General features: G+C 47.8%; 2 long non-coding RNA genes across 2 annotated transcripts; one reads left to right on the top strand and one right to left on the bottom strand.

Annotated features, from left to right (window-relative positions):
* The first annotated feature begins 536 nt into the window (after positions 1 to 536).
* On the top strand, positions 537 to 6,499 carry LOC309540604. Its single transcript, XR_014223380.1, has 3 exons — positions 537 to 992; positions 1,200 to 3,481; positions 5,702 to 6,499. It is a non-coding gene; the product is annotated as an uncharacterized lncRNA (long non-coding RNA).
* Positions 6,500 to 9,648: 3,149 nt separating this feature from the next.
* Positions 9,649 to 11,718, bottom strand: LOC309540746. Its single transcript, XR_014223446.1, has 2 exons — positions 11,498 to 11,718; positions 9,649 to 10,597 (listed from the first exon to the last, which is right to left on the bottom strand). It is a non-coding gene; the product is annotated as an uncharacterized lncRNA (long non-coding RNA).
* Positions 11,719 to 13,058: the final 1,340 nt, after the last annotated feature.

Genomic DNA, 13,058 nt, shown 5'->3' with positions numbered 1-13,058 from the left:
AGGTTTTGGGTTTGAGTTTAGGTTAGGGTAGAGGTTAGGGTTAGGGTTGAGGTTAGAGTTGTTCAGTTTCTGGTAATTGATTTTGTGGGAACTTGCAGATTCTGGCTTCACACAATTAACTCAAGGCAGTGTCAATTTACTCTTGGCAGAAAGCCAAGGTCTGCTTGACCTAGAAACTACTTACTCTGATTGGTTAACGACCAGCACTCAACTCTGTTATCTAGGAATGCTAGCACAGTTTGGGGTGTGGTGTGTTAGGAGTTAGAAGTGCTGTGTATGGTTAAGAGAGAGAGAGATAGAAAGGATTTATTTGCTTTGTTTTGTATGCAGAAACTCTGCTGGTTTTATTTTTCCTTTTAATAAATCCTGTAAATAGTTATTCTGAGTCTAGCTGACTAGTCATTACCACCTCAACTAGCTTCTTCGCTGTGCAGGAAAACTCTGCTACGTTTGGGCTAAAGCCAGTAGGGCTATGCCTGACAGTTCAAAGTTCCATGAAGAGTTAGGGTTACGGTTGGGGTTGAGGCTAGGGTTAGGGTTAGGGTAAAAGTTAGGGTTAGGGTTGAGGTCGACGTTTGGATTAGGGTAGGGTTAGAGTTAATGTTAGGGTTATATTTGAGGTTAGGTTTGAGATTGAGGTTTTGTTTAGGGCAGGGTTAGGGTTAGGGTTGTGGTTAGGTTTAGGGTTGAAGTTGAGGTTTGGATTAGGGTAGGGTTATAATTAATGTTAGGGTTAGGGTTGGTGTTGAGTTTAGGGTTAGAATTAGGGTTAGGGTCAGGGATAGGGTTAGGGTTAGGGTTAGGGTTGAGTTTCGGGTTACGGTTCGGGTTCAGGTTGTGGTTTGGATTAGCGTTGAGGTTGAGGTTTGAGTTAGGTTTAGGGTTAGAGGGTTAGGGTTAGGGTCAGAAGTCGGGGTAGGGTTAGGTTTGAGGTTGAGGTTAGAGTTAGGGTTAGGGTTAGGGTTGAACTTTGAGTTAGGGTTAGGGGTAAGGTTTGAATTAGGCTTCAGGGTTAGGATTAGGCTTAGGGTTAGGGTTAGGGTTAGGGTTGCGGTTCGGGTTCAGCTTGTGGTTTGGATTAGCGTTGAGGTTTGAGTTAGGTTTAGGGTTAGAGGGTTAGGGTTAGGGTCAGAAGTCGGGGTAGGGTTAGGTTTGAGGTTGAGGTTAGAGTTAGGGTTGAACTTTGAGTTAGGGGTAAGGTTTGAATTAGGCTTCAGGTTAGGGTAAGGTTTAGGGTTGAGGTTAGGGTAAGTATTATGGTTAGGCTTAGGTTTCGGTTTGGCATTTAGTTTAGAGTTAGGGTTGAGGTTAGGGTTAGGGTTAGTGTTAGGGTTAGGGTGAGGGTTGGCTCTAGGGTTAAGGTTGAGGTTCACTTCAACAAATCTGGCCCTCTTTGAAAAAAGTTTGGGCACCCCTGATATAGGGTAACAAAAGGAGTTTCTGTGCGAAAGCTGGGCCTAAATCCCAAATGAAATTGGTCTAGAAAATCAGTTTCCTCCAAGAGTGCCTGAATCTGGTCTGCGACCACCCACTGAAGAACCTTACTCAAGAAGAGGCTCATGAAGATGCAGTGTAACGCTCTCCGTTCATAAGCCTTTTTTGCTACCTTCACTGCCATTGTTGTTGTTGTTGTTTAGACGTTTAGTCATGTCCGACTCTTCGTGACCCCCTGGACCAGAGCATGCCAGGCACTCCTGTCTTCCACGGCCTCCTGCAGTTTGGTCAAACTCATGCTGGTAGCTTCGAGAAGACTGTCCAACCATCTCGTCCTCTGTCATCCCCTTCTCCTTGTGCCCTCAATCTTTCCCAACATCAGGGTCTTTTCCAGGGAGTCTTCTCTTCTCATGAGGTGGCCAAGGTATTGGAGCCTCAGCTTCAGGATCTATCCTTCCAGTGAGCACTCAGGGCTGATTTCCTTCAGAATGGAGAGGTTTGATCTTCTTGCAGTCCATGGGACTCTCAAGAGTCTCCTCCAGCACCATAATTCAAAAGCATCAATTCTTTGGCGATTAGCCTTCTTTATGGTCCAGCTCTCACTTCCATACATCACTACTGGGAAAACCATAGCTTTAGCTATACAGTCCTTTGTTGGCAAGGTGATGTCTCTGCTTTTTAAGATGCTGTCTAGGTTTTCCATCGCCTTTCTCCCAAGGAGCAGGCGTCTTTTAATTTCGTGACTGCTGTCACCATCTGCAGTGATCATGGAGCCCAAGAAAGTAAAATCTCTCACTGCCTCCATTTCTTCCCCTTCTTTCTATTTGCCAGGAGGCCATGATCTTCGTTTTTCACTGCCATTTAGTAGGTTCAATGATAAGCCCTCACCAGTGGTTGATTATATGTGAGTGGAGTTTTCCTGCACTCGTGTTTGAGCCGTATCCCAGCTTGTTTCCTTGTCCTAAAGTTCTGGAGTAAACCAATAGGGGTGGGCATTGATCTTTTAATTTGTAGTGGCATCCAGTGTGAGACCAAAATCTGGCGCGCACATCTATTCACTACTATGTCATAGTTGTGATGCCCAGCAGTGCCCCTACGCTCAGTGCCCAGAGCAGTGGGACCAGTTGTGCTGCCTTAAATCCATCTCTGATACCAAGGAGCCAAGCAGGCTCCACAAAATAGGAGAGGGTGCTTAGGGGCAATTGTGTTAATGACCCAAGCCATTCAGATGTTCCACAAGTCAGCCCGGGCTTTGACAGGAGTACCAGTCATAGCCGCAAAATCACCCAGAGCCAAGTCAAAACCCTTTGGACCCATCAGCCTCAGAGGACGGACCGTCCTCATAGGTCCCCCACCTCTGCTGAAGGGAAAAGATGCTGAAAGCTGCATCTCAACAGAAAGTGACCTGACCATGACAAGGGACTGATGTCAATATCCCCCACTTTCAGATCACCCTCAGGCAGCTTCAGCTTAGAAAACTGGACATTTTTGCCTCTGGTACTTTTTACGATGCAGGCAGAAAACTAAAGAGAAAGAATGACAAAGCTGCATAAAGCATTTCAGTGGCCAGGAACAACTCCATAAGCCTGGAATACAATGATCTGTAATGCACAGCTTTCCCACTCCAGTCTTTAGTTAACAGGTTGATGACTTGTAGCAGTCTACCTTGTTGTAAGGATGACAAGGTAATGTTTTGTGACATCATTCTGTGGCCTGATCACTGCACTGCCTGCAGAGTAAAACATGCAGTGGAACCTCAGAACAGTGGCAAGCGTAACAAACTGCCATCTTCAGTCAGCAAATATTGGAGAATCTGTCTATTTTTATTTCTCTCTGTTTCTCATGTTTTGCTGTCTTAAATTCAGTTCTCCATATTTCCGGTGAGGGAACTGGGTACGTTTAGCCTGCTGAAGAGGAGATGTGATTTGGATAGCCAAATAACTGAAGGCACTTGGAGCTTTGCTCAGGAGGGGAGGACCCAGACCCATGGATTCAAATCAATACGTAAAAGAGACTCTGACTAAACATTAGGAAGAACTTTCTGATGGTAAGAGCTGTTCAACAGTGGTTACTCTCCTTCCTTGGAGGTTTTTAAGCAGAGGTTGGATGGCCATCCATCAGGGATTATTTAGCCGTGATTCCTGTATTGCAGGGGTTGGACTAGATGACCCTGGGTGAACCTTCCAACTCTACTGTTCTATGATTCTATTATTTCCACATCAGTTTTAACTTTTCCCAATGAAAATTAATCAGTGTTTTCCTGTGAATTTCTCCAAATAATCTGTTTCAGTTTGCCTAATCTTTCAGAAAGTGCAGTTAGGTAGATTCACCATTCATACTGAACTGAATTTCTCCCCCATTTCTATGGCTGGTATGAAGGATTTGCCCAACAACCCATAAAATAAACCAGGCAGAGCGAGTCTTGGTCTGCAGTCTCCCAGGTCTCTTCCTACGAGATCCCAGGTGGGAGAGTACTTGGGCGACTGAGGGGTTTGCTTTTGGAGCTTTCAGCTTTCTGGATCTTTGGCAATTTCTTCCTGAAGCCCAAGAGGCATTTAATGGAGAAGACATCTTGCAGCTCAGCTGTGCATCCCTCATTCTCTTTGCAATTGGCAGCTGGCTCCTGCTTTGCCAGGAGACATGGAAAAGGCAGGGCTAATTTCTCACCCCCAGGCTGCACTTGGGTTTCTTTTCACTTGCTTTACCTGCTCTATGTCAGACACTGAATTCTTCTGGGTGGTTCCCTCCGCCCACCAGGCCTCACACTAGAGGGGGCTTCCAAGGAGCATCTTGGATTTGGGAATCGCAGGCATATCTCTTGCCTGTCACTGAGGATGCTAATACATTCTGCCAAGCAAGCGCCACATAGTATTCTGCTGTCAGGGGGCACGGAAGGTGAGGAGAATAGCTCTAGGGGCCCAAATCCTGTTCCCTTCTGACTGCTGTTGCAGCCCTAAGCTATGATCAGATGGCAGATGGAGATGGTTCCTTGGGGGGAGAGAAGGGAGAAATGTGTCTTCCTCTCCATGCTTTCCCCAGAAGTCAACACAAGGGTTTTGCCTGGCTGTTCCATGAGTCGCTGAAGATTTACCAAGTTGACAGGCCATTGCCTTGAGCGCAAGTTCTCTGAGGCAGGCTGAAGCCACAGTATGTCTGATGAGGTTGTTCCCCGACAAACGGCAAGGCCTGTAGAGTCACCGAGCTAATTTGCTTCTGTCTTCATGGGACAGGAGAATCCATATCTTCCTGCAAAAGGGCAGCTGTTTGACAAAAGTTACAAAAATGAAATGTGTTCAGTTCTACAGTTCTCAAGGTGGCATCGAAACCCCACTTAGCCACAGTTATTTTTACTTATATACCCCCTTCATCATATGATAGATGGGTAGAGCAATCTTTCTGAATAAGAGAGTCACTCCATCTCCCTGATCCATTTGGCTGCCCTTTACTGAACCTTTTCCAGCTCTACAAAACCCTTTTTGAGGTGAGGTCCCCAGAATTGTACACAATATTCCAAATGTGGCTGCACCATAGATCTGTGATATGTGATATATTTTTCTAAACCTGTTATACTTTTTTTTGTTAGTTGCCTTGAGGGTTTTGAAAAGATGAGATATAAAAAATTAAAATAAAAAAAATAAAAGGAGATAGCAGGGATTAAACTTGGAAGCTTCTGCATGCAAAAGCTGAGCTGCAATTAAAAAAACCTATACTATCGATAGGGTATGCCAAGTCAGAAAAGCAGGGAAAAACACGACCCCTTTTAAATTTCCAAATATTTAGCTTACCTAAGCCAAGATGTTCAGGGTTTTAAAAATACCTCTAATTTAGGATATTAGAGTTCTGTATTATTTTCTCTTGCGCAGCCAAGCAATTAAATCTTGGATGCACTTCAGTTTCTGGACCTGAACTTGACTTCTGGTACAGCAGGACGAAAGAGGAAGCAGGAGAAGGGCGGAGCTTCAGCTTTGTATGCAGAAGGGCCCAGGTTCAATCCTTAATGTTGATGGCACAAGGGGCAATGGCCTGGTGGAGAGAGCATACTGGCAGCTGGGGAGCCACCACTAAAAAGGCCTGTTCTTTGTGTCGCCACCCTCCACACCTCCCTCGGATGCCACACATGAAATGGACAATGAATGCAGTTGTCCCGGTAGGGCCATGTGTAGAGGCCACTTCAATGTTAACATGGCTGTTGATAAAAATTAACCACTGGTGTCACCTTTCCTACATTCTGACCTGCAGAAGTAAATAGGTCTTTAATTGCTTCCAGAACAAGAGCCTTGTGAGAGACAGCCTGCAAGGAATTCCAGAGCTGCAGCATTCTGTGTGTTACAAGTACAGGAGGAGGATATGGACCAAACCGCATATTTTTAGGGCCATGCAATTCTGCTCCAACACATTGTTCCAGAAAGACAGGATTGACCCCGTGCTCTGGAGGAGATGAAAGAAGCCCCCTCCTCCCCCTGACCCACAACTCCAACATCTGTCCAACTGAGCCAGTCTCAACGTGCCGGGAATGGGCTGGGCTCCAGTGCACCCTAAGCAGAATCTCCTGCCAAATCAGATGCCAGCCGAAATCCAACCCGGAGGACCTCACCGGTGCCAAGAGCAGCTGTCCATTGCATAGGCAGGATTTGCAACAGAGGACTCTGCATTTCAGCATGTTTGGCAGAGATTCCTCCAGCTATTTTGAGATTAATAGTGCCATTAGTTTGCAAAGAAAACATTCCACAGGTAGTTTTGTGTTTGTAAGGTTGAGGCTGTGATGCCGCTGCTTCTCCTTTGCTTCTCCTTCTCTTTCCTACCTTTTTAGGGAATAAGGTGAGGAGGGCTGTTTTGACATTTGTGTTTCTCCCTGGAGTTTGGCATCCTACTTTATAGGAAGTAGGATGGTTGGCTTGTGAATGAGAGCCACCGCAGTGTAACAGTGGGGCTCTGCAAGCCTAGGAACGAGCTCTGAGGAGAACTCGGGTTCAAATCCACACTCAGCCATGAAGCTCATTGGGTGACTCGCCTCCTCTCAGGGTCACCAATCTCACTCCATGCCGAAGTGACTGCTTGGAGAAAAGGCAGCATGTAAATGTTATAAAAATGATGGAAGGGTTGGGCGTGAAATGTGATCAAAGGATAAATTTGTATCTGTTGTGGCTTGTTTTTCCTGAATCACTGTGTTGATTTTATATACCTAACAGAAATGAGTTTTTAATAACACTCTCTTAACGTAGCCCTTCCAACAAATTAGGAAATTGAAGGATCAACCAATTTCTGTAGTACATGTAGTAATTCATACGTCTGATCCAAAATCTTAGAACCACAGAACTGTAGAGTTGGAAGGGGCGACCACAGTCATCTCGTCCAACTACCTGCAATGCAGGAATCTTTTGCCCAATGTGGGACTCGAAGCAACAGCCCTGAGATGGAGAGTCTCATGCTTCACCAGCTGAGCTAACCCTGGTCTATTATTCTGTCCCATCTTTGCATTAGTCTGCATGACTGACCTCCAAATAGACACTTCAACCCTGCCGTTTGGTGTTTGGGGAGCCAAGAATAGTATTTAGAGAAGTGTGTGATCTGAAGCATCCCTGCATCCTGATCCAGGTTATTTGTCCAGGGAGCGTCCATCAGGTGAGTTTGCCCAAACCAAGAAACCAAATTACCAAGGCCAGGGGCCATGCTGGGATTGGGAGCCTTTCCATTTCCTATTTCCCCAATATTACGTTTGCCACTTTTCTGGGTCAGTTTGCAAATCTGGCAATTTTGTTTTCTCTCAATTTCTCGTTTTTCCAGTTGTAAGTTCAATTTACCATATTTCCACATCAGCTTGCATATTTTACTAACAATGTCCTTGTGCAAATTCATCGGCATTTTAGAGCAAATATCTGCTATTATACACATTTTCTGCAATGCAAATTCACCCAAATTTTTAGGGGTTGGTGGTTTTTTTTTTGGGGGGGGTAATTTTCAGTAATAAAGGTACTTCTATACACAATTTCCCTTGGTACTGTATATGCATTTTAGTTGGAGAACTGCATTGTAAAAATCACCGAAGTGTAGATTTTGAAGGATGGCTGTGTTTCAGTTCACAGGTTGTTTTAGAAAGTGTGGAGCTAAACGTGGCAAAAAGGTGTATAAATCAAAGGCTGGATGATGCGGAGCTATACCAAAATTTCTTAGCTGGTGGTGGAGCCTGCTCGCCGTTAAATCTCGGCATAACCCCTATCTACCGTGCTCCGTCCTACATAACATCGCTTATGGCCACATCTCACCGATATGCCTTCATTAGAGCTAGGTTCAATGTTTTCCCCACAAACGTGCTGAGACATAGATTCACTAAGGGCCAAGTCCCTTCAATGTGTGCTTGTGAAATGAAAACATCTGAATCTCTACATCATGTTATGTTTATCTGCCCTATGTACAGTTCAGCTCGTGCTAGTATACTAAACTCCATAATCCAGCCTATGGCTGACAAACCAGTAGACCTACAGCTTGCCTGGGTTCTTCAAGATGTGGATCCCTATATTACCCTACAGGTTGCTAAATTCCTAACATCCGTCCTCTCGTACAAGAGACGGAAAGGAATGTTAGCTGATTATTGATAGTTACAAGAATTTTCGATAATGACATCAGATATTGATTTTAGTGTTGTGTCTAAATTTTTAATCTCAATCTTAAATTTTTCTTTTGAATTGCCAATATTTGTCCTTGTGAGCTGTGAATTGTGTTATAATACTTGTGGCTTGTACGAGACCGCTGTTTTATTTGATTTGTTTTGTGTGTTGTGCTTTATGATGGGTGTAAAGCCGAATAAACATTTTGACTCTTGAAGTGTGACTTATGTAAGTTTGCCTTTAAACGTGAACTGAAATGAACTCCCACATCCATAAATATTTATGTTCCAACCCTAATCAAAAGTCTGAAAATTACCTTTAATGCCAAAAGGAAGTTGGAAATTTCAGCCAATTTGCAAAACTAGGTAGCCAAGTAGAGGTTTTAAAGGACACTTGGGAAAGAGGAAAAGTAAGAGTGATATGTGCCTTATTTCCCTTTGCTGGAAAGTCTATGGCAGGTAGAGAGTACTCCTTCCCAAATGGAAGTATTATTGAGATGGGTGAAAAAGAGCCACAGACAACAAGTAAGGTTTTAACAGCAGACTCTTGTGCTCAGTGCTCTTGTGTACTAATCTGCATTGAGTAAAGGAGCTGGAAAATGCAGATTGAGTGCTTTGTCATCAAGGTGTTCTTGTTTTGCTGAGTTTCTGCTCTTTCCCATTTTCTTCTCTTATGCAAAAGTCCCACGAGTTTTCTGACTTTCTCCCTGACTGTTGAGAGCACTGTACTCTCTTAGATGCCGGCTAAAACACATCCTTCTTTAGACAAGCTTGCGTGGCGAGTTCCCGCCCCCCACCAAGATAAATAAACACACGAGACACATAATTAAGGTTAATTGGGCGAATTAGGCCACAACTTTATTGAATTCAGGAATGAGAGGCATTGGCTTAGGCATTGGTCCTAACGACTATCCGGCTCCAGCCCATTTGCTGGAGACACGGTGAAGGGTTAACACTGATCGGGGGAGTCTCCCGCCGAGGCACGTCGACTAGGAGCTCCCCCGGGTTACCGCTCTGGGGCGTGCCTTTGGCCCACACCTCCATAGGCTTCGGACAGGGCCACGCCCCCCGGAGTCCTTTAACGGACCACCCTTCGTTCACTGGGGGGAGGTGATGGCGTTCCTCCCCCCCCCACATCCTCTAAACCCCTTCTTACCAATGCCTACCGCCAATGCCGAAGAGTTGTGACGAGTTGCTACGAGGTAGGCGAAAAACCAAAAGGCTGGAAATTGCCAATTGGGAAAAATTCCTACCATGCCCCTTGCGGCGACAGGCCGAAGCCCATAGCAAAGTCAGACCTACCTACCTAAAGCCCAACTAAAGGGAGGGAGGGTGGGAAAACGCGGGGCTAGCCGGAGAAGAGAGGGCGAGCCCCCTCCGCTCCGGTCCTAAATAGGGCAAGGCCACGCCCCCTCCAGCCAGCCGATTGGCTGGCCGGGAGGCGTGGCCGGATGGGATTCCCCTGCTCTCGCGGGGGCTGAGACCAGCCCCCGCTCACGTGGGGAGGGGCGTGATGCCCGCAACCCCACCTCCTGGGGCATGCCCGGAAGTGGCTTTGCGTGGCGAGTTCCCGCCCCCCACCAAGATAAATAAACACACGAGACACATAATTAAGGTTAATTGGGCGAATTAGGCCACAACTTTATTGAATTCAGGAATGAGAGGCATTGGCTTAGGCATTGGTCCTAACGACTATCCGGCTCCAGCCCATTTGCTGGAGACACGGTGAAGGGTTAACACTGATCGGGGGAGTCTCCCGCCGAGGCACGTCGACTAGGAGCTCCCCCGGGTTACCGCTCTGGGGCGTGCCTTTGGCCCACACCTCCATAGGCTTCGGACAGGGCCACGCCCCCCGGAGTCCTTTAACGGACCACCCTTCGTTCACTGGGGGGAGGTGATGGCGTTCCTCCCCCCCCACACATCCTCTAAACCCCTTCTTACCAATGCCTACCGCCACCGAGCAGTCGCTCGCCACCAATACTCTCATGCCTGAATCCACTCCCTTATCCCCTTAGCAATAGCCATCAACCAAACGTCGTTACCAGCATCCGAAAGATGCACGCCATCATACCGGTAGAGGGCCTCAAGGTTGAAACGAATGCCCGGGTGGCCAATGACCAACCCCCCCCAGGGCTGCCACTCTACGCCCCACCGCCCGATCCAAGGCTTTCCTAGCCCTATTCATAGCTATCGGGCACCTGCAATCTCTCCAAACCCGCCTCTGCATCAGCGAGGCCCAAATAATTGTGACCTTCGGGTAAGCTGCCTTCAGCTCCTCGAAGTCGCTAAAAATGTGCCACTGCAAATCAACTGCCTTCCTGTAGGCTAGGTCATTTTCCCCTAATTGTATAAGTAAAGCGTCTGGGGGGCCCTCCACTGCTGCTCTAGCCATAAATGCCGGAAGCATCTCGGCCCAGCGCATTCCCCTCCGGGAGACCCAGGAAATGGTGATGTCAGGTGGAAAGCCCAGGCATGGCCCGAGACCGGAATTAGTGGCGCGGACCCTGGCCCAATGCACAATACTGTGCCCGATAATCCAGACGCGCACCCCCATGTCACCTGTAGGAAATTGAGAGAAAAGGCCACGGTCAATCACCATCACAGATTCTTTCTCAAATAACGTTTGTACGCATCAGACTTCCAACGACCTAAGTCTCTAATCCTTTCTGTCGTAAGACCCAGGTGCATTGCCGTGGTGGCTGCTCCAATCCTGAAGGAATGTGCTGCAAAATCTGCTGGGGGGATGCCGCATGCTGCTAGCGCTAAGCGCATGACCCGCGTGAACTGGTGACGCGTCAAAGGTAAACCATCTGCGTGAATCAATAGAGGCCCTGCCGAGCTGACCCTCAGGGATAAGAAGCGCCTCGTGTCTTTTACTGGACATGGGCCAGGCCTGCCAGTGGCCATCAGCTGAACCAGAGCCCCCCTCCCGTGCTGGTCTGTTTTGGAGCTGCGTATTCGTATTACCAGGTCCTCCCGTGACAGGGTAACATCACTTAAAAGCAAGCCCCGGGAGGAACCGTGCCAACCCGCTTCATAAACTACCTCACCCACGCGCAGAGCTCCAAAAAAGGCAATGGAATACGCCGCTGAAAATAGGCGGGCCTCATACTTTGACCAGCATAATGCACGCAATTTTTTATGGATTTGGGAAAGGATGTCGAATGATATTGGCCTTCTTGTATCGCAGTTTGGGGGCTGTAGCCTGCGCCAACCCTCTAACGTCCTTCGTATAACAAAATCGTCACAAGGGTCAGTGGAAAATACCGCCTTGCAAAAGAATGAAATTGCTGCGGCTTGAAGGCCCAAGCGTCTTAGGTAAACTAAGTAAGATAGCACCTCAGGCTTGACGGGAGGGGCATTGCTCTTGATGGGTCGGGTTTTGTCACGGAATTTTAAAAAATCTGACCAAGCCTTCTTATACGATCTCAAAGTGGAAGGTACCAATGAGGCCATTACTCCCTGAATCACTTCTGGCTCCCAGGCCTCTGGTTCCCATGCCTCTGTTCCCCGAGACTCCAAAGATGTTCCGGGAACGGCTGCGGCAGGAGCTCTGCATCCGGCGCCAACGAGCGGAAGCGGTCCATCTGAAAGCGAGACAGGGCATCTGCGATGTCATTATTTACATGAGGCACAAATTTTGCAGAGAAGTGGATGTTGAGCTCTAAACACCGGAGCACGAAGGAACGCAGGAGGACGCCTACCCTTGGTGACCTTGCGACCTGCCTGGAAAGTACTGCCACCACGGCCTGATTGTCGGTGTGGAAGCACACCCTATGGTTACTAAAGGTTTCCGGCCACAGGTGCAACGCCACTACTATCGGAAAGAATTCCAGGAAGGTTAAATCTCTGGTAATGGGGCCCCCTTGCCAGTCGGCGGGCCAGCACTGAGCACACCATTGGCCCCTAAAGTAAACGCCAAACCCCAGAGAGCCCGAAGCATCCGAATGAACCTGGAAGTCAGCCTGCAGCGACAGGTTGTCCTGCCACAGGGAAATGCCATTGTAGTTCTGCAAGAACTTCAACCAGACTTCCAGGTCGGATTTCACTTCCTTGGATAGTCGTACCCTATGGTGAGGGGAACGCAGCCCTGCTGACAACTTCACGAGGCGGCCGCAGAATGGGCGGCCAGGGGAAACCACGCGGCAAGCAAAATTTAAGTGACCTAAAAGTGACTGGATTTGCCTGAGTGTAACTTTTCTTAGGGGGAGCAGCTGCCGAATCAGGTCGCCAAGCACGATGAGTTTTTCCCTGGGAAGTTTTGAGGTCTGAGCGACAGTGTCCACCTCGATACCTAAGTAAACCATTGTCGTAGCCGGACCCTCAGTTTTGTCGGCGGCTAGAGGAACCCCCAGTTCCCCTGCTAAAAATATGAAGGCTTCAAGGAGCTCTGAGCACTTAAGCCTGCTATTGGCCACGAGGATAAAGTCGTCCAGGTAGTGCGACACCCCCTCGGCACCAGTTCTAAAGCGAAGCGCCCAGTCTAGGAAGGTGCTGAATGCCTCAAAGGCTGCGCAGGCCACCGAGCAGCCCATGGGCATTGCCTTGTCTACAAAATACGCCCCCTCAAATTTGAAGCCCAGCCACCGGAAATCTTCCGGATGAACTGGCAGGAGTCTAAAGGCCGACTCAATGTCACATTTTGCCAGCAGCGCCCCCTTTCCGAACTTGCGTATGAGCTGTACCGCTTGGTCAAATGTGGCATATCTAACTGTGCAGAGTTCCTGTGGTATCGCATCGTTGACGGACCCCCCTTTTGGGTAGGAGAGGTTGTGGATCATGCGATACTCACCGGGCGCTTTTTTGGGGACTATGCCTAATGGGGATATATGGAGGCCTTCAATTGGAGGGACTAGGAAGGGGCCGGCTACCCTTCCAGCTTTAATTTCCTTACTAATTTTCTTTTGGGCGACCTCGGGCATCTCCCTCACCGATTTTTGGTTTGGAGGATCACCCGAATTGGGGGGAAAGGCTACTGGGATCCTGAAACCCGTACTAAAGCCCTCCAATAGGTATTGTG

Source organism: Podarcis vaucheri (assembly GCF_965113315.1).
Source record: "Podarcis vaucheri genome assembly, chromosome: 9".
Classification (NCBI taxonomy): Eukaryota; Metazoa; Chordata; class Lepidosauria; order Squamata; family Lacertidae; genus Podarcis; species Podarcis vaucheri.
Note: the sequence above shows the minus strand (reverse complement) of the source record. Positions and strands in the feature narration are given on the sequence as shown.